At 35.4% G+C, this 25,833-nt stretch overlaps 1 protein-coding gene across 2 annotated transcripts in view; it reads left to right on the forward strand.

The window, feature by feature from the left end:
* Positions 1-8,033: 8,033 nt before the first annotated feature.
* The window catches only part of LOC106084005 (homeodomain-interacting protein kinase 2), a 234,983-nt gene continuing 217,183 nt past the window's right edge, over positions 8,034-25,833 (forward strand). For both annotated transcript variants that reach the window (XM_013247385.2, XM_013247389.2), the window contains exon 1: positions 8,034-8,351. The gene's annotated coding sequence lies outside the window, so the exon portion shown is untranslated. The remainder of the gene's footprint in view (positions 8,352-25,833) is intronic.

A 25,833-nucleotide genomic window follows, 5' to 3' on the forward strand; every position in this document is an offset into this window, starting at 1 on the left:
TTTTCAGAACACTTAATCATTGAATAAATATGTTGCGTTCTTCTTCTTTAAGTTTTGTCATTCAGATTGAATGATGACACCACATGTTTTAATAAACGGCGATTAGATTAGCCGCTTAGCTAATCGGGGATAGTTTTTTTTCCATACAAACTAAGCAAGAAAAAAAAAAAATAAAACACGGCAATTGTTATACCCACCCATAAGGTATATATCTTCTCGATCGTCTCAAAATGCTGATTCAAACTAGCCATGACCGTCCGTCTTTCGAAATCACGATAGCGGTCGAATGCGTAAAACTAACCGTTTGAAATTTTGCACAGATACTTTATATTGATGTAGGTCGTTGGGAATTGCAAAAGGGCCATATCGGTTTAAATTTGGGTATAGCTCCCATATAAACCGATCCCCCGATTTGACTTTTTGAGCCCATGGAAGCCACAATTTTTGTGCGATTTGGCTGAAATTTTGCACATATTGTACTCTGTTATGACTTCCAACAACTGTGCCAAGTACGGTTCAAATCGGTCTATAACCTGGTATAGCGCCTATATAAACCGATCTGCCGATTTGACTTCTTGAGCCCCTGGAAGCCGCAATTTTTGGCTGAAATTGAAAATGTAGTGTTCTGGTATGACTTCCAACAACTGTGCCAAGTACGGTTTAAATCGGTCAAGAGCCCTTACAAGCCGCGATTTTTATCCGATTTGGCTGAAATATAGTAGCATATAGTGTTCCGCTATGACTCAACAACTGCGCCAAGTATGGTCCAATTCGGTCTATAACTAGATATAGTTCGCATATTTTAGCATGGTGATGGGTTCCCAAGATTCGGCCCGGACGAACTTAGCACGCTTTTACTTGTTTTCATTTAGTTTGTCTCTCCTTATAGCTTTTCTTGCAAATAAGGGTTTAAGTGTTTAGTTGGACTTGAATGCAATGGCAGTGTTGTTATCATGTTTTTCAGCGATCTGTTTTCCTTGAGTTTCGGAATGAATGGTACACTGACATAATTTTGTTGTTCTGGTTTTATATGTGAAGATTTCACCTGCATGCTTTTGTCAATTTTGTCAATAATAATGGCCGTTGGGACATTATTCTTTTTTAAGCTTAAATACATAAATAATTAAACATCTTAGGAAATAAATCAAAAAAATGTTCTGCTATACAAATCTAGTCACTCCGTTTGTAACACCCATAATGACTCTATACAGTGTATTCTTGATCGTTTTGACATAAAGCTGAATAAATATTTGTTCTAACTTCAAAGATTCGGGCCAGAGATAAGAAGACTTAATTTAGAGGTTATCAATTTTCCTAGTTTTGAAGGAAACATTTCCTTTGGTGAAATATATTTCCCTTGATATTAAGAATTTTATACTCTACACCACTAATGTGGTACAGGGTATTATAACTTAGTGCATTTGTTTGCAACACCCAGAAAAAAGAGAACTAGACCCATTGATAAGCATATGGATCGACTCAGAATCTCTTCCTGATTCGATTTAGCTATGCCCGTTTGTCTGTCCATGTAACTTTTAACTGGTGAGGTGAATGAAATAGTTCATATTCTTATGTTCTAAAAATAAAATCAATTGGGGTCGGTTTTTATAACATAAAAGGTCCCGTTTCTCTTGTCCTTAAAAAGTCGATAACAAAAGCCGCCAAAGTCGATCGCATAAGTCGGTACTAAGCGTTCATCTGCAAAAAATGTTGGGCATCATCTCACCATAGCGCTCACCATTCACAATTACGTTACGATTTGCATCATCTTTGAAGAAGTACGGCCCAATGATGTCACCAGCCCATAAACCGCACCAAACTGTGACTTTTTGGGGATGCTATGGTAGATCTTGCAATGCTTCTGGCTGATCTTTATTTTAAAATCGACAATTCTGCTTACGTACCCATTGAGCCAAAAATGAGCAAAACTGAGCGCTCGCTGAACTTTCTTAACAGAGCACGCATTTTGTTAATAAAGTTCAATAATTTACAAGCGTTGTTCGTTTGTTTTATAGACCAAACTGAAGAGGCTTGACAGTGAAACAAAACGCGAAACGTGCGTGAGCTGTTTAAGCCAGTGTTACCAAATAGATAACAGCTAAAGATCACTCTTTAGAATGTATGATGTATTATTAAATTAAATAAATGAAATGAAAACTGAATATACAAAAGTGTTAACAATGCTGTTGTAATGGTTTTGAAAAAAAGTTAAATAATAATTTCTGTAATAGTGGGACATATAAAGACTGTTCCAAAGAAATGAGAGAATTAGCCCAAACCTACGAAAAGTAATCAAAATACTATGAAAAATGTAGGAGTACAGATATATTAAAGATATAGTAGGACGATTTGACCAAATGATTGCAAATGTCTCATTGTAAAAAAAAGATGGCAGAAACACTTTGATTCATACGTGGAACATCAATTATTAACGACCGTCGATTTTATGACATAGAAAAGTGAACTTTACTTCATCTTCAAAAGGTGACTTAATCTGACTGAAATTGCTCCCACTATTCCCAAACGATTGTTGCAAAATAACTTATTCGTCTCATCTGGCAACCATTTTCACAGCGTGCCTAAAACTTGCATATACTCCGAACACCTGGCAGGAGTCAGGGGTGGTGTTTATACCTAAGCCCGGCAAGAAAAGTTATGCGACACCAAAGGCCTACAGGCCTATGAGCCTTACGTCCTATCTACTCTAAACCATGGAACGTATTGTGGATACCATGATAAAGAGTAGGACAACAGCATGCCTGTGCCAAGGGAAGGTCAGTGGAGACTGTCCTGCACGAGGTTGTGCATAAAATAGAAGAATCGTTCGATGTCAAGACGTACACTTCGGCGGTTTGCTTTGACATCGGGGGGGCGTTTAATAATGTGCGGACCGACACATTGATTCAATCCTTAGAGCAGCACCGGGTGGACAGGGTCCCTAGGCCCTGGATAAACCATATGCTAAGTAACAGGTGGATAAATTACGGGTCCCATGACATAAATATAAGAGAGAAAGTAGCACAGGGTACACCACGGGGGGCATTTTATCGCCACTCCTTTAGTTGACCATAAATGACCTATTACGCATACCGACTGAGGAGGGATTTGAACCCGTCTACTATGCAGACGATGTTATAACACTTCTTAGGGGCAAGGATCTGAATGGGTCTTGCATATGGCATATGACTTGGCTAGACCCAGGGTTCTATGGGGTGATCCGGATCGTGAGAGGACGAGGCTATTACTGACAGAAAGTAAGAAGGAGGTCAGTATAGCTTATGGTGTCATAACGAGACACATAGGACTACGAGCTCATTTATGCAAAATCGGTGCGGCAAGTGATGACATGTGTAGCGCATGTGGGGAAGATGATGAGACGTTGTGTCATCTCCTATGTCAATGCCCGGCTTTCGCGTCTAACAGATACTGGTACTTAGGTGGGGACACGATACCAGATATGATCCAAGTTAGTGGAGAGGTATGGAAAACAACTAAGGATTTTGTAAATAGCTCGGAGTTCCTAACTTAAAATTTTCTTTTTCGACGTTACTTTTTAGTTTTTAGAACGCACAACAAGCCGATTACTGGCTTAGGTGTATGTCTATAGTGGCATGGGGCAGATTAATATCTGCACCCTCTTTTCAACCCGACCTAACCTAACGATGTCCGTGTGTCTGTCCGTCCGTCTGTTGTAATCACTCTACAGCCTCCAAAAATTGAGATATTGAAATGAAATTTGATACAGATACGTCGTTTTGCACGCATTTTAAGTTCATGAACGGGCCAAATCGCATCATTTTTGGATAAAGCCGCCATATGGATCAATCTGCCGATTAAGGGTCTGAGAAATTTGAAACATTGATTTGTTTTAGGCCTCCCGACATCCGACCCAAACATGGTTCAGATCGAACTATATTTAGATATACACTGCCGGACAAAATAAAGTGCGGTTTTAAATATTTTTAATATTTTGATTGAAATATATATTTGTTGTTTTTAAATGCTTATACATTATAGTTTTATTTTTAATTCGATTAATATTTTATCTAATTATGAACTTAGTATTGAATTCTTACTTTGTATGTTCCATTTATAATACAAACAATGTGGCACATAAGGAATTTTAAATAAACAAAATAAAAGTAGCTCTTCAATAATTAATTTTTAATAAAAATTTAAATAACTTTAAAATTTAGTACGAAGTTGCTCCTCCTTTCTTATTTATGACTTCTCCCAATCTTTTCGTCATACTTAAAGCAAGGTTCTTCAAAGTATTTGTAGTAATTGCTCTCCATTCTCTTTGCATTTTTTCCCAAAATATATGAAGATTTGATCTGGATTTCATCGGGATTTTGTCATCTAGGATAGCCCAAAGTTGCTCTATGGGGTTTAGATCGGGGCTTTGAGCAGGCCATTCTAATTTTTCAACGTTATTTTCTTTAAAATATTTTTTGCGGCCTGATTCGTGTGCTTGAAGTCGTTGTCTTGTTGAAAGATGACAACGAAGATTTCCTCCGCACTGCTATAAAGATTTTCTTCCAAAATATTTACATAATGCTCTCCGGTAATTTTAGAGTCAACTTTTACGAGCTTACCAACTCCTGAAGAGGAAAAACATCCCCACACCATGAGGCTTCCTCCACCATGTTATACAGTATGTATAAGGTTTTTCGATTTCAGCCTTGGTGTTGGTTCACACCGGACTCTTTTCCGATTTTTGCAATTTCTTAGTTCATATAATTTTATTCCGAAATGATTCAGGCATATTTATATTCTTTTTTGCAAAAGCCAATCGTTTTTTCTATTGGCTGCTCGTAGAAGAGGTTTTTTCTTAGCGAAGGCACTTTTTAAACCCCTTTCATTAAGTCTTCTTTGGACAGTTCGAGTCGAAATATTTAATTCTGGCTTCTCTTTTATACGTCTGGCTGCCGTAAAAGAATTTCTCTTTGCTGGAATTGCAACATGGTCATCCTCAAGCTTCGTCGTCTTACGTTTTCTGACACATACATTTCATACAAAGCAATAATATTTTTCCCCCCAGATTCTGACATTTTATACTTGGAACTCAAAGCTTTCAATTTCAACCGATCTTGTACCAACATATCTTATTGAGTTTCGGTTAAGGGCTTCATTTCAAAAAAGTAATCGTCCATGCTTATTTTCTATATATTTTTTAGTAATATTGAACGAAAAAGCTGGGTACTGCTATGCTTTTTTAATAACTTCACAAATTATTGTAAAAAAAAATCAGCAATATAAATTTCACGATTTATAAACCAGTAAGGAAGGGCAAAAGTCGGGTGGTGCCGACTGTATAATATCCTACACCTACCCTATAAGTACAGTGTGGGAGTTGTATCCAATTCTGATACATTTTTGATGGACCTCGGCGAGCAAAAATATGTTCAAACTGTAATACCTACGGTTGACAAATGACAACATTATTTCAAATTACCCAATTACCCTGACGAACATATATATGGGCTCTATAACTAATACTGAACCGATTTCCGATTTGAAATTCACCAGTAATGTCGAGAGTCATTAGAAAATCCTTCCTGCCAAATTTCGAGAGAATCGGGTAACAAATGACCCTTTTATTGCATTATTACTGCAAATCGGACGAACATATATATGGAAGCTATAACCAAATTTGAACCGATTTCTTCGAAATTCACCTATAATGTCGGGAGTCATAAGAAAATCCTTCCTGCCAAATTTAGAGAGAATCGGGTAACAAATGATCATTTTATTGCAGTATTACTGCAAATCGGACGAACATATATATGGGAGCTGAACCGATTTTTTCTTATTTCAATAGGCTTCGTCTCTAGGCGAATTTGAAGTCGATCGGATGAAAATTACGACCTGTAGTTTGTACACAAATTAATATGGACAGACGGACGGACAGACAGACGGACATGGCTGAATCGAATCAGAAAGTGATTCTGAGTCGATCGGTATGCTTATTAATGGGGTCTATCTCTCTTCCGTTTGGGTGTTACAAACTAATTCACTAAGTTATAATACCCTGTACCACAGTATTGGTGTAGGGTATAAAAAACTCTATTATGTCGCGAAGACTTTTTTTACACTACAATACTTTTACAATAGAAACCTGAACGAACAAGTTTAAAAATTTTAATGGTTTATGGAAATAATTGAGGCACTCCAACAAATAAGGGGACACAATAAAAAAAAAAACAGTAAATAATACACGTAGATAAAAAATATTGAGTATTAGTGAAGAAAGGTACACAACCGCACTTTTTTTGTACGGCAGTGTAGCTGCCATATAGACCGATCTGCCGATAGAGGGTGTGAAGGGCATAAAAGTTGCATTTATTATCCGATTTCGCTGAAATTTGATATAGGGAATTGTTTTAAGCCTCCCGACATCTGAACCAAATATGGTTCAGATAGGACTATAGTTAGATATAGTTGCCATATAGACCTATCTTCCAATTCAGGGTCTTAATCCCATACTAGGCGGATTTATGCCTGATTTCGTTGAAATTGTTATTTTTATGAGAACTCGGGAACATATTGACCGATTTATCGATTCAAGGTCATTTGACATGTGATATGTTAGGCTGCTCCACATCCCTGTCCTATACGGTTCAGATCGGTCTGTGTTTGGATAAAGCTGCCAAAAGGACCAATATTTTGTCCTACAAAATTGGACAGTGACTTGAACTCATTAGACCACTCAATGTCCGTGCCGAGTTTGATCCGATTCGGACTATATTTCGATATAGCTGCTATGGAATCGCATTTTCACCGGATTTTTTGATGAAAGGTGGTTTACATATACACCCAGGGTGTTGGGTATCCAAAGTTCGGTCCGGCCGAACTTAATGCCTTTTTACTTGTTTAAAACTGGCAATAGCTTTCATTCTCGCTATATGAAATGTTATTCAGGGTTTCAGCTAGTTTTTCTTTACTTAAAAATTAACTTAACATCATGCTAATGTATATGTACATTCTTTTTAATTTCAAAATATATTGTGCATCCTGGAAAGGATGCCAAGTTCAATTTAATGTTGTTACATAATTCTCACTCAAATTTTTACCAATTATAAGCATATCTAAGTTGGTAATTCAAATTCTTTCAGAGTATGTTTGGATTTTTTTTTCGATATTATGATACATATTTATATTAAAAGTCCTCCATGTTCCACTAATGACTTTTGTCATTGGACGTATCTATGGCGAAACTTGAAATTTCCGAGTTTAACATCCGCCCATCACTTTTTATCCATCACTGGTCTATACGTTTAAATACTCACCTTAACTCTCTCAAGTTGGAGAGACACAAAAAACTAATTATAGGTCCGTTAAACGAATAATTGTTTGCCGCTGCCGAAACACTTTTGCCATTAAAGAGTTTTTGGTTTAACAGCAAAAGAAAGGTACTTTTACTCTAAGTTGCTAAAGGGTTTACAACAAACAAAGTTAGTTACATTCATTGCTACCGTTTGATATGATGGGGCGAAACGTTACATAGTTACAATAACAGAAAAACTTCATAAAAGTATGCAGGAACAAGAAGAAAATCGCAAAATTGGTTGCCGAATAAACTGTGTCTGTGTGTGTGTATATACCAGGGAAATTCTAAACATTTTAAATCTGGCAACCTTCTGAGGCTATTGTATGCCGATTTATTTTCTCTCAAACAATGTTGTTTGTTGTTATTGCGGCTGCCGTGTTTTTGCAATTACTCTTTTTGCTCGTTTTCTTCTGTTTGGGTTCTTGTTTTTCTCGCTTGCTCTATGGCTGTATACTCGTCGGTCTTCTCGGGCCGCTCACTCGCTCATGGCTGGTTGATTACGCTCGCTTGGTATTGCTTTGCAATGGATTTTTCGCAACTCAGAGTGATTCATAACATCGACGTATACGGACACCAGTTACGGAAAGATAAACTAGCCTTGTCGTCGTTGTGGTGTTATTTTCCACTAGATTTTGTTATTATTGTTGCTGCTGTCACTAAAAAGGCAAGCTAGCAACACAACAACAGCAACAACGGTAACGGCAACTACAGCAACTGTAACAGCCCAGCAGCTAGACCGACCATACATAAGCAGTTAATTCTGTGTTTATGTTGTTTGTTTGGCTATTTGTATGTCTGTCTGTCTAGCTGTGGCAAAGTGTTTATTTTTTTGCTCTCACACTATGTCGAGGTGAGACACACAACGGTAGTGTGATTTTATTAACGGTCTGTTGTTTGCACAGTCTGTCGGTCGTTTGGTCGTTCGTTTGTATTCCATTGAATCCTCGGTCTACGTGCGCGGGCGAGTGCGAGAGTGTGTGCGTGCGTGTATTGCGAGTGTGGTGTATCTGCATAGAAATGTGTAAGTGATTGCTCCGGTTAAATGCTGTTGTAAACCATTTTTGTCGCCCTGCAATTCGCAGCGCAGTTTTTCGCATTTATTTGAAGTCACGAATTCGATAGATTGATTACAAATAGACACACTATATACACACACACACATACACACACCTTGGATACCTTAAAAAGATCCATCCATATGGATCGTTCGAATGTCTCTGTATGTTGGTGTGTCTGTCACTCTATGCATGCCTCTGTGGTACGTGCATAAAAGTATAACGTTTTATTATTTTATTACAAATCCACAAGGTTGTTGTGGTGTGGTGGCGGCGGCATGGTGTTATTCGCGGCGACACAAGAATAAAGAAGCCTTCTTGGCCACACACCACCACACCATCACATCATCATCACCACACCATAATTCCAGGCGACAGCAGCGACCTACGTCAGTGCTGTAAATTGCCTTATAGCCTTATAAAGAGAAATTCTCAATAAAAATTAGTGTTGAGTAAACATGTTAAAGTTCTCTAATCGCCAGTAAGTAAACAACAGCAAACAAATGCTCCTATCTCTCCCACATTGCGTTCTCAAGTTATTGTAGCCTCGTCTACTTCATGTGAAAACTGAACTATCCTTGTACATACTTGATATGCTAACACATTAGCCAAGGGTTTTTTTGTTGGACTGCTCGGTTATTTGTGGTTTGGACCAAAGTTGGCATTGTTTTTACTCGTACTGTGATGAATGGAACGCGTACATAGAGTAGCATGCTCGCCCATCGGGCCCCAACAGTAGGGTTCAAATTCCTTAGATAACTGTCTTGTCATTTCTAATGACCTTCAATGTCCATTTGCCTCCACTCTAGGTCCCATAGTCCAAATGTGAGATTGTTGAAATAGTGAAAATCTTCTTGCCAAAAACCTTTTGTTTCAGTACTATTTTGCAAAAAAAAAATGGGAGGGTTTAATATTGCAGTAGCTTCACAGGTTCTTTCGCCAACACATTTTTATCCATCTTCATTGATAATCGCTTTGCACTCCAAAATACTTTTTATTTAAGTTTCCATATTGTTCTGAACGTAACGGAACGGCCATACCATTGGGTTTAGAGGGGAATGTGCAAAATGTTGTGTGACCTGTTCTGTGGTTGCTATCTGCTCGAAGATGTTTTCATTTTTGCATAAAAACTATAGAGATTTTGGTGAAAGAATGGTAAAACTATTGAAAATACAAATCCCTTTTTTCCGAACTATTCGGAGCATGCATTTGGAGACTGGCGGACACAACTACAGCACATATTTTCCGGTTGTCTCTCACCCCCAGGCTCTCAATAGCTCAACTGTTTTGAAGGAGATGAATTTAATATGATGCATTGCAACTACAAGTTAAATATTGAAGGGTTTTCGTGACAGTGAAATCGTTTTTGCTGGGAATTTCAATGTCCGCAACTCCTCCTGGCTTTCGTATTCGAGCCCAACGACTCTGGAGGGCCAAAACGCCGAGCTCTTCGCAGCGCAGAAAGAATTGAGGCAACTAGTGAATGAACCGACACATATTTCCTTTGTCCAAAAGGGCACCAAAACAATATTCTTGTACTCTTCCTAACTTCGCACCCTGAAAAGTATAAAGTTAATATTCTTGCACCTCTTTGTAACTTCTATCATTGCATTATTTCAGCATCTTTTTTGTGTTTTTGCAGAACTAATTGGAACGAATATAATTCTCATATTTCTGATATTTTGTTGCATGACCCACAATATTCGAATGAGATAAACAGCACGGATGACATCGACAATTCTATTTTGCTGCCAACAAATACCATTTTGTCTGGTATTGAAATAAGTACACCTAAGGAACCTTTGGCTAATAAGGTTGTGACAATATTTTGGACTCCATTCAGAAGAGGAATTATTTTAGACAGCACGGCTTCGTTACAGACATAGAAATGATCTCGCAATTTTCAAGGATCAAGATCTACTGGTCAAATTTAAAATATCTGCTTTTAGAAATCGCAATTGGAAAGAAACCAGAAACCCTTTTGGAATATATCTAAATTGTTGAGAAAAAAAGAAACTGAACATTCCGCCTATTATTAATTCCGATCAGATCAATAAAGTAAATTATGGTGATAATGGTAATAAGTCGGATATTTTAGTCGGCCAGTTCCTATTAAATAATCGTATCTCTGATGGATTTGTCACAGAACGAGAGGTTTCTGAGGCCAAAATTAGTTTTAACAATAATTCGTATAGTACACCTCAATATGATTTGGTAGTGTCAACGACGCACTATGGCGCGGACAGAGGAAAAAGTTGGCAAAAATCAAAATTTCCATGTGCGTCTACGAAATTGTAATAGAACCTATCTTATGTAAAACATTCCAACGATTTCAAATATGCTACCCACAAAATTTACACATTTCTAGTTTAGGAGTTCAAAGTTGATCTTTTTACGATTTCAAGTGTTGTATCTCGAAAACTAGTTAAGGGATTCCCATTCCCATTTTTTATTTATTTTGTCTATGGAAGGATATACCTTATAAGTGTAGAATTATCAAAAAAATAATAAAGGTTTCTTTGAAATCACTAATATAAAAAGTACCCATTTTCACTATTTTTCAACTTTGATGGATAATACACCCATAATAACCCTTGCCATATTTTCAAAATATGCTCTTCGAATGCGCCTTAACATAATTCAAAAATGTTTGTCTGCCCGTAGTTGTCACAATTTTTTTAGAGACAAAAATGTACAAAAGACTTTATTCGAGTAGTGTTTGGAGGACATGTCCCACAGTCGAAAAATCCTTGGAATAATTCTGTAACATTTGAACGGATAAGAATACTACACGAAACATGACATAGTAAATGTGGAGATGGTTTCCAATAATAAGGCAAAATTTGGAGACCGTAGTAGGTCCAGGGGTTGACATGGGGCGTGCATGTAGATCACCTCTAGTATTTCAAATAGGCATTTATTGATGTATGGAATATCTATAACTTTTTATGTAATATTGGAGTTACAAAACTTTTTTTTTAAGATTTCAGTCAAGTTTCGCCGGCATTTTTGGAATTGTGGCACTATTTCTTTATCCATTGCAAATCTGATTATATCATTGGAAAGGCTACAAAATCCTACGGATAATGAATTGAAAAAAAATTTTTTGAATTGATAAAGATTGCCCTTTCCTATTAAAAGGTATACGCTTCACAGCTTAAAATTTCCGACAAAAACTAAATTATGATGAAAGTTGAAAAAAAATTTGAAAAACTAAATAAACTTAAATTAGAAAAAACAAATAAGAGCGTGCCAAGTTCGGCCGGGCCGAATCTTATATACTCTCTACCATGGATCGCATCTGTCGAGTTCTTTGCGCAGTATCTCTTTTTAGGCAAACAAAGAAAAATGAATTTGGACGGAGGAGGAGCTATAGCAAGTTATAGTCCGGGCTTCAGAAGGGGCTCAAGAAGCTAAATCGAAAGATCGGTTTATTCAGACCATATTGCACACGTATGTTGAAGGCCATGGGAGAACCCGTTGTATAAAATTTGTGCCAAATAGGATTAGAATTGCGCTCTCTAGAGGCTCAAGAACTCAAGATCCCAGATCGGTTTATATGTAAGCTATATCAGGGTATGGACCGATTTGGACCATGCTTTGCATAAATGTTGGAAGTGATACCAAAACACCACGTGCAAAATTAGAGCCAAATCGGATAGGAATTGCGCCTTCTAAAAGCTCAAGAAGTCAAGACCCAAGATCGGTTTATATTGCAGCTATATCAGGTTATGGACCGATTTGAACCATACTCCGCACAGTTGTTGGAAGTAATACCAAAACACCACGTGCAAAATTAGAGCCAAATCGGATAAGAATTCCGCCTTCTAAAAGCTCAAGAAGTCAAGACCCAAGATCGGTTTATATCGCAGCTATACCAGGTTATGGATCGTTTTGAACCATACTTAGTACAGTTGTTGGAAGTGATATCAAAACTTTTATGTGCAAAATTCTGTCAAATCGGACGAGAATTTCGCCCTCTATAGGCTCAAGAAGTCAAGACCCAAGATCGATTTATATGGCAGCATTTCTCCATTTTATTAAGACACAACTAAGCACCTAAAAGGCTTAGCACCCTTTTCAAACATTAATTTTAAAGGCGGAACACTTGTCTGTCATATGACGTCATAAATGTCATAAATCATTCAATTTCTTATGCGGTTCAATAGATGTGATTTTTGCAACGATAAAACTTAAAACGCGCCACTGTGCGACCGTTTTGATTTCCATTATAAGGAGTTTGAAAACAGGCAGGTCATGTGGTCTGGATAATTTGAAGAACTTATGCCTTAAAATTCTGTCACACCTGGCTATAATCTTTACCCAGAAAAATAAAACGTTTGCGACTTTTCTACGACAAACAAACTACTTTTATCACGAAGTTTTTCTTTTATTGTAACCGTGTAACGTTTCGCATCAACATATCAAACGATAGCCATAAACGTAGCATTATTGAACGTAACTAAATTTGTCTATTGTAAACCCTTTAGCAGCTTTGCCTAAGGGAAAACTTTATTTCTTTTATTGTTTGTTTTCAGTTTCACATACAACAACATTTTAAATCTTACAATTATAGTATGTGACTTTTGTTGTAATAATAAGATTGGTACAATAGTTGATTTAATAATAAAATTTGTGTTGATAAAAATTGCATTAAAAAAAATTAGATAAAATAATTAAACAAGTAACCAAATTAATAAATAAGTTTCCTGTCATAAGTAGAAAATTTTTAACATAAATACAAGGTAACAAAATTATTGGAAATATTCATATAAAGCTTTCTTAAAAGCATTTGCGTTGCCAATAAATTGAATTTGAGGAGTCAGAGAGTTCCAAAGACGAATAGCATTGTAGAAAAATTGCCATTCAGATATCAGGTGACGATAGCGAATGGGTACTATTACAATTCTTCTGCTAGATCTACAAATTTTAAGTTTGGCGTGAAGCTTTTCAGTAGTTCTGTTGTACACTTAATTATGTATTTTTGTATATTGCATATCTATTTAGACCATAGACATATCTTATTATCGCGTTATATGCCATTTCCATCCGATTTCTGCTTCTCCAGTCACATTGACTAAACAACTCAGCCATATAGGAGAATAGGTGCAAGATATGATTTCGCTAAAAGGGATCTAATGTTCTGTGGTGTGTATAAATGTGTTTTATAGAGTGTTCTTAACATTCCGAAGATTTTGCCTTTCGCTGATATGATATGGTCCTTCCAAGTAAGTGTTTGATTTTTTGCTTTAGATACCTGTGTGATAGCGTTATTTCCAATTTGCACAGGGTATTGTAACACCAAAATCGCTTTTATTACAAAAGTGCTTCGATAGCCGCAAAGGATTAGTCCTGTACTAGACCAATAATTTTTCTCTTGTGTCTCTCCAACCAGAGAGAGAAAATTTGAGTATTTGAGCGTATAGACTAGTGGTTGGTAAAAATACACACACCATTGCACATTACTTTGCACGTAGGCAAAAATATAATCACAAGCAGGCTCATGGGTTTACGAATAATTGCAATTGTGTGCTCGTCACTGATATAGACACATTCTCACACAAAACATTTTATTGTTTTTGTTTTGACTGAGCAAACAGCAGTCGGTATGCTGAACAGCTCGGTCGAGTGCGGATGTTAAACTCGGAAAGTGACAGGATGACAAGTTTCCCCTTAAGTATAAAAATGCTGGTTTGTCCAATGACAAAAATCATTAGAGTAACATACAAATGGCTCCCAGGTACAAAACAACACAAGAATAATTTCTAAGGCACATACATTCTTTCGTAATGTTTACGCGATAGAGAAAAATCCAACCAAAGTGTGTAGCAGAACCACTTAACAACGTTATTAGCAATCTATAAATTTTATGTTAAGTTTATGTATGTTTAATGTATTTCGCGGCATCAAATTACATTGTTATAAACTGTTATACAAAAACGTAAATAACATCGAGAGATGCATATCTCACTCCATGTTTAAGCTCTCTATCTCACAAATACAGTGATATGTAACTTCATTCGTGTATGAATGCTCTCAACTTGCTAATGATCATCGTTCTGTCGGAACTCTTTTAACTCACCTGTTTAGTTGTATGCTCTGTTCTTACTTATATGTTTTGGTGTTAGACACGTGATGCATTTTTGTAATAGGCAGATAATTTGTTGATGTGAAATACGAAGATGGATTAATATTATGACTCTTGAAAAGCCTATTTAAATGAGAACAACGTTTGTAAAATTGTCATTTCTTCGCCAACTCTTTTTTAATAAAGACAAAGAGGAAAATTGAACTGGTTACCATTTTTGGAAGGCACTGATGTAAAAAACAAATATACCTAAAAATAAAATAAATGGAGTATACAGCCATAAGAAGACCTGGTGTCTATTGTGGCATATACTAATCGATGAACTGTACTGGCGAGCTGACTTGCAAGTTCTCGAATAAAATAAAAAAGTATTATAAAAAATAAAACAAAATTAAAAATCTTTAAGGTGATTTGCCCTCACCTTACAAGTGGGTATTTAAATGTGCGAAAACAACCACTTCCATGTTTTATTCAGAGCAAAACGAAGACAGCAGATCATAACACAAAACCATGTTGGAGTTGTGCAAAAATGGAAGGCTTTTATTATAAACTCTGAAAGAGTTTGAATTACCAACTAAGATCTGCTTATAATTGGTAAAATAATGAGTTTGAATTATGTTACAACATTCAGACTGGTACACTACAAAATCTCAATGATAACATAATACTTTAATGAAAATTTCTTCAAGTAATGAGGGAATGTGCTACTGATTGAAATCAGCAAATTTTTTTGCTTCAAAATCTATTATCTGAAAAAAGTAATCATGAAAAAAGCGAATGTAGTACCACACTTTAAATTGATCTCGACATAATTTTCAATATGCACAATCTTTTATAAAATTAAGAAGATTATACATAATCATGACGTTAAATTTATGTATACATAAAGAAAAACTAGTGGAAAGCCCGCATAACAACATAAATATAAAAATAAATTTGTGTTTGTTTGTTTGTGTCTTACTTATAGACTCAGAAACGGCTGAACCGATTTTCTTGAAATTTTTACTGATGGTGCATAATGATCCCGTGGTGAAAATAGGGTAATAAATTTTTTGATGTTAGAGTAGAACACGAATACGATTTTCTTGAAATTTTTACTGATGGTGCATAATGATCCCGTGGTGAAAATAGGGTACTAAATTTTTTGATATTAGAGTAGAACATGAATATGATATATATTTTCAAAGACAAGTCGACTATGGAAAAATGGAGCTCAAACATGAATCTGACATCATCATTCGGGACCAACTGTCTAGGGGACGTCGCACCACCATTACAACTCCTAAGTAGGACGTATTTGCTCACCAAAACAATTTGGGCCTTCAGAGCAAGAATTGATACCCACTTTCGCGACCAATTTTTGGGGGTCTACCCCTTTCCCAAAATGCCCCACAAACAGCTTTTTTTAACTGACCAGCGCAATATTGGGCTCAAATACAGGTATTTGGGAGTAGAATGCGAATTTGATATCCAAATGAAGAACCATGTATTTAGGGCAACACCCCCAAAGGGTAACAATTTTCCGACAATGGGAATATGTGGCTCAAATGAAAGGTATTTGAGATTAGAAAACGAATTTGATAACCAATTTTGGGATCATGTGTTTGGGGGACGCCTCATCCTGTAAACTCCCCCTCAAAACCAATGGCAAATAAATGGTATTTGAGAGAAAAGCACGATGTTGATATTTATTCAAGGCCAAGTGTCTGGGGGACCGCCTCACGCCCGAGAACTCCCCTAAATCAGACATCATGAGAATATCGGGCTGAAATAAAGTATTTTAAGAATGGAGTACACCTTACATCCAAACTTAAATTCATTGACCAATAAAGATCATATGGGATTCAGATAAAGGCACCTATATTGTTAAACTGTTTGTCAAGCGATATACTATTTTCGCAGCATGGTATTTCATTAAAAGCTCTTTAATTGTCGAAAATAAATATTCCAAGGAAAATTTTGTTCTATATAAAGTAAAAGAAGGCGGAGCGGGCCCGGTCCAGCTAGTATTCTATATATCAATAATGAAAAGTAGTGTCAGGGTAAAAAAATGTATATTTGTCACAAATTCTTGCAAGTATTCATCGCAAAACGGCATGTACTTTTATTGTAAACAAAGTCCAAAGTTTTCCAGAAAAGAAGTTTACTTGGCGAAAATTTCCTTTACGTGAAACGAATTATTTTTTTTTGCGTGTACTTGGCAAAACTTTTCACTGCGTGCATGGAAGTTTAAGTATTTTTCTATTGCTTGGAAATGAGCCAAGGTAGTACCAATTCCTAAAACAGGAAAACACCCGACTTGTCTAGTAGCTGTAGTCATATAAGTCTACTAAGCAATATTAGAAAGATTTCAGAGTAACTACTAAAGGATAAACTTTGGGCTCATGTCGAAGATTAGAAAATTATCCCTGACGAACAGTTTGGTTTTCGTCCTTCGCATATTACTACCCACCAAATTAGACGAGTCGCAGATTTCATAAGCTGTCAACTTCGACAGAAAAGATCAACCGCTATGGTTTTGTATGATGTTGAAGAAGCTTTCGACACAGTTTGGCATGATGGTTTGGTTTATAGATTAATTCGTTTCAATTTACCCAAACATTTCATTATGTTAATACAATCTTTCCTTAGTGGCCGTTCTTTCTGTGTTAAAGTTGACTGGGATATTTCAGGGTTTTATCATCTTCAAGCAGGTTGTACCCGGTCCATTTTGGGACCTCTGCTGTACATCATATACGCTGGAGATTTTCTGAAGATTACCAACTGTGTTTATGCTTTTTTGCTGACGATCTGCTATTTTATGCCCAGGCTTGTATTCATAAGACCTACTACATTGTATGCAAAATTGCAGAGTTATCAAGTAAATGGAAGAAAAAACTTAATGCTACAAAGATGCAGGCCATTTACTTTAAGCACCCCAACCCTGTTGAGAATGTACGGGAACGACATTCCGATATATTGGATACTTTCTTAATACTCGATTTTAAATACCATGTCTCGCATATAATTAACAATATAAACATAGCTCATAAGCTTCTCTATCCTTTTATTAATCGTAGATCAGAATTAAATATTGAAAATAAAATTTTGTATTCCTAAATCTATATTTGAAGCGATTTCTTTATATATCTGTCCTATTTGGGGCAGGTGTCCAAAAATTCATATTGTTAAAATTCAAGTGGGGCAAAATAAAATACTTAAGATGATAGAAAATCTTCCCTGGCATTTCAACACAAAAAGACTTCACGAAATAAGTAAAACAGATTTTATCGCACATGGATTCGAATAGAATTTTTTCTATAACATGCCGTACTAACAATGATCCTCTAATAAAACACATATAACTAATGTTAAATTATTAAATTTGTCAAAAATAATTGTGCTTAATTGCTTACCGGCTTTCGGGCAATTTTTCCATATTTTATTGAAGGTTTTTGAGTTAAATTATTTTCCTTCGCTATACTTATCTTTTTTTTTACGGTTCAAGAAATACTTAATGTAAACCACTCAAAGTATAGATGCAAGGTGATTAGACCATCTCTTTATGGCAATATTTTTATATGTACACTAAACATTTAATTTAAATAAAAAAAATAAACCTTTTCGTTTCCTGCATTTCGATCCGGGGCGTAGATTTTTCATATATGAAAAAGCAAGTTGAGTGAAGCTCAGTGATTTTAACAACATTTTAATTGGAAACTTTTTTCTTGAACGACGACATAAATACTGCGACCGAAATGATAGAACGGATTATCCAATAGTTTATTCTAATTGAACTCTAGCGGTTAAATCAAAGGACAAGAGTTGGCTTAAGCAGACATGCCCGAATGCTGTCAAATGGAAAGATGATGCATTCAGGAAATGGCGTCTGAACAAAAACACCAATACTGAACTGCTGCGTAAACAGGCAAGAACTTTGGGTGCCCAAGATACTTAGACGCGAAAAGTTTCTCTACGAGCAATGTCTCGTCTTCTATCCCGACTCTGGTTGAAGATGACCACATATTCACTGACCCGGTTCATAAGTTTAGCCTACTGGCTGAAATGTTTGCACGAAATTCTTCCTTAACGGAATGCAATCAACCATCCTCTGCGATCGAGACGTATGTGGTTCGATGCCTCAGATATTCTTCAGGACACATGGGGTTTAAAGAGTCTTACGGATCTCGACGTATTATCTTGTCTAAGTATTCTGCGACACTTGCATGTGCATTGCGCAACCTTTCTTATCGTGCTGGAGTTTTCCCAGCTTGTTGGAAGGCCACAAATGTTCAGCAGATCCCCAAGAAAGGCGACGCGAACAATCCCGCGAATTACCGAACAATTGAATGGGTTCCGCGTTTTCCAATATTATGCAGAGCATGGTAAGTCATCATCTTGTGAGGTATTTGAACGATATTCTTAGCGACTGGCGGTATGAGTTTCACGGAACCTTGGAATCTTTCCATCCACCAGTTTGGTGAGAGTAATGTCGTACCTCTAGATATCTCCAAGGCATTTGATAGGGTTTGGCACTTGCATCAAAGCTCGTCGCTTTTGGCATGGGTAATAACTTCTTTCGATTTATATCGAACTTTCTTGGAGATCGCACTGTACGAGTTGTCATAGATGAGTTCTCATCAACATGAACACAAATTGACGGCAGTTGTACCGCAAGGCTCTGTCCTTTCTCCCTTCCGTTTTTTCTTATTTTCATTGACGATCTTTTGAGTCAGATATCGCATCTGATTTGCTCATTTACGGATAACAGCAACCTCTGTCATTCATTTGCTTTTGACCATACGCCGAGTCTTCAAGAGATTGAGGACATGAAGCAGATTATGAATGATAGACTCTGCTGGAATTTACTGGTCATTTCAGAGTCGAGTCGATTGAACTGAGTAGATTTTAATGCACGTATTACCCAGTGCTGTTTGTTGTTACACAACCTATTGAGCAATCAGATGCTTGGGTCGTTTTATTTACCAGTCTAGCGAATTCGCTAGCTTATGGATAAATAAAATGCTCTTGCCGCTTAATGCCTTGTACTTTAAACGTTGGCAGCACTGACACACATCCAAAGTAATCAAGTATCCACAAAACAAACGAAAATAAGTCATTTTAATTTTAAATAAATGTTTCTCAGAGTTCATGAATGTGATTTTATTAAAATCCTAAACAAATTTTGCATTTCAGAACGTTTAATTATTGCATGAATATGTTGCGTTCTGCCTCTTTTAGTTTTTGTCATTTAGATTAAATGATGACACGGCATGTTTTAATAAACGGCGATAAGATTAGCCGCTTAGGTAATCGGGGATAGCATTTTTCTCCATACAAACTAAGCGAGAAAATCTGCTTTATTTTACGGCAGCTCTTGATGTTCTAGGAATGAGCATATACACCAACGGACATCAGGTCAAAAAACGTATTCAAAGTTGCGAAAGAAGCTTTCAAGTGCTTTCAAGTATTTCACTTCCTCTGATCTTTTCAATATTTATACAACCTTTATCTAAGATGTAGGGCTCTCCAAAGTCCGATGGAGTTGATCTAGGATGGTAGGGAATTCAACTCTACTGTTTCCCTTGAGCACCGTCGGAATTATGGTGTTTGTTCCGCAGAGATACCGATTCTTATCCCTGAGGTAAGGAGATTCGCCAGGCATAAAAGATCTTCTAGGAACGCCCAACCGTTTTTTTTTTACCAATTGGCTAGTTGACCGGACCCTGCATTACCTGGAAAACTCGTTTTTCTCCCGAATAGTACGAATGCGGAATCGACTTTCGGCAAAATTTTTTCCCACTACTGACGATCTCCAGAAATTTAAAACAAATATGAATAAACACTATTCCCCCTTTTTCCCCTCTGACTGATGATTTTCAATCGCCAAAGCAATGCACTGCATACATAGGGAACATCCTTTTTCCTTTTGTCGCAGCCGAGAGTTGAAGCAGAAGCTTCACGCGTTCATCCACATCACTATTTGTTGACATCTATCCGACACTATTTGCTAATAACGCAAATGCATAATCTTTTGTATCCTTTTTAAATCAAAGGAGACCATCCTTATTGGATTATATTTGGCACATTCTAGTTATCAACAGTGAATGGGAGTTTAACTCATAACAACCTTTTGCCATAAAATGTGTAGAAGCTTTGTGGCACAGAGCATGTGTTTCTGCTTATCAAAGCAAAGTCTTGAATCAGCAAAATGATTTTCAATTACTTCGTAGCTTAAAATTATGCTCCACATTATTCGGCGTGTTTGTTTTGTTTTGTTTGTTTTTAAGCTTTATTTTTGGGGTTAATAATGTCACAGTCATCAAACTCAATTTCAGTTCAACACTAACTAACATTTATTAAATTGTTCTTACTTCTGAGCAAGTTATTGTTAACATTTTAGTTAAATTGAACTAAAAATCAATTTTTTTTTAATAGTTCATTCCTTAATAAATTTCAGAAAAGGTATTGTGGACGATAATATGTTTGCACCCTTGTTTTGTTGGTGCTTGTCTATTTCAAAGGAATTAGTTTAAGAAAAATTACTAACACCACATGAGTTATAAACTTTTCATCAAATTGGTTTTTTTAATAGTTCATTCACCACTGTAGCGCAGAGGTTAGCATGTCCGTCAATGTCGCTGAACGCCTGGGTTCGAGTCCTGGCGGAACATCAGAAAAAATGTTCAGCGGTGCTTGTCCCCTCGTAATGCTGGCGACATTTTTGAGGTACTTAGTTTCTTGCCTATTTCAAAGAAATTAGTTAAACAAAAATTACTAACATCACACGAGTTATAAAATTTTCGTCTTTACGCATGATAAGTTAGTTTTATTTGTAAAAAGTTAATTTTCTAAGAATTTTTAATTACACGTGAGTAAATGCCACCGTGGAACAGAGCATTTCCGCCTATGACGCCGAACGCCTGCGTTCAAAATCTTTCAGCGGCACCTTGCCCCTTACTAATGCTGGCTATATTTGTGAGGTATCCAGCCATGTTAAAACTTTTTTACCAAGTGGTGTCGCCATGCGGCACGCCGTTCGGAGGACCCTTATTATTGAGCTTAAATATAATCGGATTGCACTCATTGATATGAGAGACGTTCCCCTGTGAGGCACGCCGTTAAACATTAATCGAACTGCACTCATTGATTTGGGAGAGGTATTCCCTGTTCCTTAATGAAATGTTCATGGGAAATTTAGTAGAAGTCATGGTAATGATTATGAACTAAGGTGTTGATTTAATTAACATGTATTTACGATAAGCTTTTTTCTGAGTGTAGCTATACCCATTACCTGTCTCCGTAAAAAAAAAATTGGCAACCTTATCCCAGGTATACTTCTCCAAATTTGCCGTCATCCGGTTTGTAATACCTCGAAATATTAACCTAAGACCATAAGGTATATATAAAGTATATATATTCTTGATCGTCTTGATATTCTGAGTCGATCTAGCCATGTCCGATATCCATTTGAAATTTTGCACAATTATTTCATATCGATGTAGGTCGTTGGGGATTGCAAATGGGCCATATCGGTTCAGATTTGGATATAGCCCCCATCATAAGCGTAGAAAATCCTCTGGGGGTGGGCTAATCACCCCCCAGAATTTAGAAAATCTCATTGTTTTTGATTAAATTTGATAATTTTATTGCTAATCAAAGGGTTATAGCTTCCCCCAGATTGCTTCGCCAATGGCCCCCATAAAAAGCGATCACCAGTTTTAATTTCTCCAGCACCTAGAGACCTCGATTTTCATCAGATTTGGCTGAAATTTGGCACAAGGACTTGGGTTCTGACATCCAATATCAGTGACGAGTATGATCTGAATCAATCTATTAACTGATATAGCTCCCATACAGACCGATCTCCGGATTTGGCTTCTTGAGCCCCTAAAAGCCGAAGTTTTCATCCGATTTCGCTGAAACTTGACACAAGGACTTCTGTTCTGACTTTGAACGTCATGGCCGTGTATGATTCGAATCGGCCAATAAACTGGTGTACCCCCATATATACCGATCTCCTGATTTGACTTCTTGAGCTCCTAGAGATTTCAATTTTCATATGATTTGGCTGAAATTTGACACATCGACTTCTGTTACGACTTCCAGCGTCCGTGCCATGTATGATTCGAATTGGTCTATATACCGATATAGGCTCCTTAAATCCCGATTCCCTGATTCCTCGTGTACTTGGGACTATAGCAAAAGCAAAAAATTCGCGATTTGTTGTAAAATAATTCAAATACGAACTGAGTCATTAAGCGCAAATTTTTAGCGGAATCCATGGTGGTGGGTACCCTAGATTGTGTGCGGCCGAACTTGTCATGGTTTTACTTGTTTGCAACTATTGGGTTGTCCAAAAAGTAATTGCGGATTTTTTTAAAGAAAGTAAATGCATTTTTAATAAAACTTAGAATGATCTTTAATCAAATATACTTTTTTTACACTTTTTTTTCTAAAGCAAGCTAAAAGTAACAGCTGATAACTGACAGAAGAAAGAATGCAATTACAGAGTCACAAGCTGTGAAAAAATTTGTCAACGCCGGCTATATGAAAAATCCGCAATTACTTTTTGGGCAAATAGTTTCCCCTTGGGTTAAGGCTACACTAAAAGGAAAATGCTTCAATGCATAAATGAACGCGTTTCATTAGTGTGTTTTCATTAAATCAATGAAAATTTTCATAAATACAAAGATATGTTTCATTATTGCAATGAAAAGTTTCATTACTGTAAATTCTGTCATTTCATGGTTTCATAAAGTGAATGAAAAGGAATTCATTAATGGAATGAATATATTTTTTTTTCTAAAATAAAAGTAAATTGCAAAAATGACATATACTACTATGCATCCTAAAACAGTATAGAATAAATTAACAAAAATAAAACTTGTTGAAGAACGTTAAAAATTAAACGTTTTTAATTGGACAACAATTCAATCAGAATTTCATTACCTTAATGACGAATTTCATTACATAATTTGCATGCCATTAAGTACTTGCAAAAACAGGTTCGAATCCCCCGGCGAGTCAAAAAATATATTTGTTTTTTTTTTCTTTAAACTTATTCTAGAAAATCCGGCATAAAAAAATGTATTTCGTATTCAAAAAAATTGTTTTTAATTTTTTTTTTCCTTTTTTTATTTTAAATTAAATTAATTGAGACACTTTTTACTGTGGAATCTTTATTGGATTATTTCATCATAAGGAAGATGATGGCGGTAGGCTAGAAGATGCGTGCAAGACACCAAACATGAGATCATAAGGTCAAATCACGGCCTCGGCAAAATTGTTTCTAGGGTATAAGAAGAGAGAGTGACAGAACAAGAGCCCGAGAGCAATTAGTAAACGAAGGAAAACAAGCAGCGCGAGCCGAACAAAGAAAATAAATTATTAAAAGAAAATAAATTATTTTCTATTGATTGATTGAAACTTGTTTCACTAATGCAACGAAGCTCTTCAAAACAATGACAAATTTCATTGTATTAATGTAAGATTTCATTCCGGTTACGAAGGGTTTCCTTTCAGTGCAATGAATTTGTATTATTATTATTTTTAAAAAAATACGTAAATAAGACTAGAGACGTTAATACTACCTTTAATACCACTGATTTAATGGCACATATTATTAAATACATTGCGAAAAATAGCTCTTTAAATGACTGTGTTATTGACATTTGTTTTTGCCTAATTTTGTTCTGATCTATAAATACTTCCAAAATAAAATTTTCCATTTGTTTTTTCGATTATGAAAACCAACGCTTTGTGAAAAATGTGCAAATTTAAATGTAATAAGAAAATTTTTATTTTTAACCATAAGCTGTCAAATGTAGCTAGCTTTGAAATCCAAATACCTGGAATTAAGATCTGTCTCTACTTCCTCAATGTCACAAGTGTGAACATATGAAACGCCATTATTGTTCTGGATTAGCACTCCCCAAGAGCAGTGATAGGAAGCACCTAAACGAAAATGCCGAAAAAAATGTACAATTTTGCAAATAAAATTCTTGTGGTTATTTTATCTCGAATCTATCATGCCCTGCGCTTTCTTTTCATCTCTTCTTTATCGCCTTGGTCATGTTATCAATAGCAAAGAGCAAAAGCATAATTATCACTTTTGAAAAATCCTCATTATCGTAGCTGTCTTCATTATCATCACTGTTATGGCCGGCTGATTGTGCCCACATTCACCTAGCGCATAGCACACCCACAAGCATACACTGTCGAAAATAGGTTTGTTTATTTTCTTATTGCGGAATGAAAAACGTCGTACATAAGTACATACATACATCTGTACATACGATTTAATACCGAGATTCTCTCTTGTGTGTGGCAAACTGTCTCAGGTGGGCAATGTTGCCATTTGTTTTGGCTAACACATTAAAAATTCCACACAAAATACTGCGAATACCTCTCCCCAAACAGAAGTCGCCTTGAGGACGCAGCTATAACGAGTAAGAGCGTGCTAAGTTCGGCCGGGTCGAATCTTATATACCCTCCACCATGGATCGCATTTGTCGAGTTCTAGCCGCAGTATCTCTTTGTAGCCAAACAAAGAGTATTGAATAAGAACTGGTATGCTATTGGAGCTATATCAAGTTGTAGTAAAGTTGTAGTATATATGTGTAATATTTCAGTTCATTCGGATAAGAATTGCGCCTTGTAGGGGCTCAAGAAGCAAAATCGGGTGATAGGTTTATATGGGAAATGTATCAAGCTATTGATCGATTCAGACCATATTAGACACGTATATATATATATATATATATACATATATATATATATATATATAAAAAAATATATATATATATATATATATATATATATATATATATATATATAAATATATATATATTTTTATATTTATATATATATATATATATATAAATATATATATATATAAATATATATATATATATATATATATATATATATATATATGTATATATATATATATATATATATATATATATATATATATATATATATATATATATATATATATATATATATATATATATATATATATATATATATATATATATATATATATATATATATAAATATATATATATATAAATATATATATATATATATAAATATATATATATATATATATATATATATATATATATATATATATATATATATATATATATATATATATATATGTATATATATATATATATATATATATATATATATATATATATATATATATATATATATATATATATATATATATATATATATATATATATATATATGTATATATACATATATATATATATATATATATATATATATATATGTATATATATATATATATATATATATATATGTATATATATATATATATATATATATATATATATATATATATG

This window comes from Stomoxys calcitrans, chromosome 1, assembly GCF_963082655.1.
Source record: "Stomoxys calcitrans chromosome 1, idStoCalc2.1, whole genome shotgun sequence".
Lineage (NCBI taxonomy): Eukaryota > Metazoa > Arthropoda > Insecta > Diptera > Muscidae > Stomoxys > Stomoxys calcitrans.